The following is a 1032-nucleotide window of genomic DNA, read 5'->3' on the forward strand; positions in this document are numbered from 1 at the left end:
TTTTTTGAGAAGGACCTGTATATATATGTATACAAAGATGGCTAGTATCAATGGGCTAGGAGGGCTAAACCCTCCCTCCAGGCATTTACAATAATGGTATTAAAATAAAAAAACTTCAAAATAACAACTTAAAAATAAATACATTTTAGAAATAATATCACATTTTGTTTAATTTACAAAAAAACTGGTGTCAAACTGCCTTGGGAAAATCCCAGGGTTTTTCCAAAGGGCTATATTCTGACAGCTCCATTCTGTTACTGTTCTGTCATGGTTCAGAACGACTGACAGATGGCTGGCCACGCCCATAATAATAACAAATGTCCAATGAAAAGTCTGCAGTTATGAGCTCAAAAATATCAAGATATAAAAAAAATTCATCGGGGCCCATTCACCAGTCTTGGTCTTTTGAAAATAAAAAGAAAAAAAATAAGGAAACGTGTCAAAAAGTGTTGAAACCCTTAATGCAGGGGAATTAAGTTGGACAACTGGCAGAGGCTCTGTGTAAAAGCTTGGTCTTTGGTTTTTCTGTGGTTGTTTGTTTTACCGTTGTCTTTGAGGTGAAAAATGACTATGTCAATTTATAGCAGTTTTTTTTTTTTTTTCAAACTGGATGCTTCTGTTGTTGGAATTCATTCTGTAGCATATTTATATATATAGTGACTATTTTGGAGTTATAGCGCCCCCAGAGGAAAGTCCACGAGCCGCCACTGATCACAGAGATAGATGTGTACATCTAATCACTGATGATATATTTGTATAATGTATCTATAGGTAATACATTATTATTTACTGTAGTAGATTACTTACTTGGTGATGTTGTGTATGTAATGTGGAAACCTCTGTCAGAAACACTTGCATCAGAATGAAAGTGGATCCATGCAGCTGGGCCAGTAGTTTGCAGGGGGGGTGGTGAGCCAGTACTGCAGAACTTCCCAAGGACGGGGTCTTCAGGTAAAAGACCATCTCGAATCTAAATAAATTGACAAGACAACTGAGAAAAAGAAAAGAGGCACAACGATTGTCACCCCCCAC

At 37.0% G+C, this 1032-nt stretch overlaps 1 protein-coding gene across 1 annotated transcript in view; it reads left to right on the forward strand.

Annotated features, from left to right (window-relative positions):
- Positions 1–1032, forward strand: part of cubn (cubilin (intrinsic factor-cobalamin receptor)) — a 134887-nt gene that overhangs the window by 31675 nt on the left and 102180 nt on the right. The window lies entirely within an intron of this gene.

The sequence above is a fragment of the Nematolebias whitei genome, chromosome 20, assembly GCF_014905685.2.
Source record: "Nematolebias whitei isolate Nwh7 chromosome 20, NemWhi1, whole genome shotgun sequence".
Taxonomy (NCBI): Eukaryota; Metazoa; Chordata; class Actinopteri; order Cyprinodontiformes; family Rivulidae; genus Nematolebias; species Nematolebias whitei.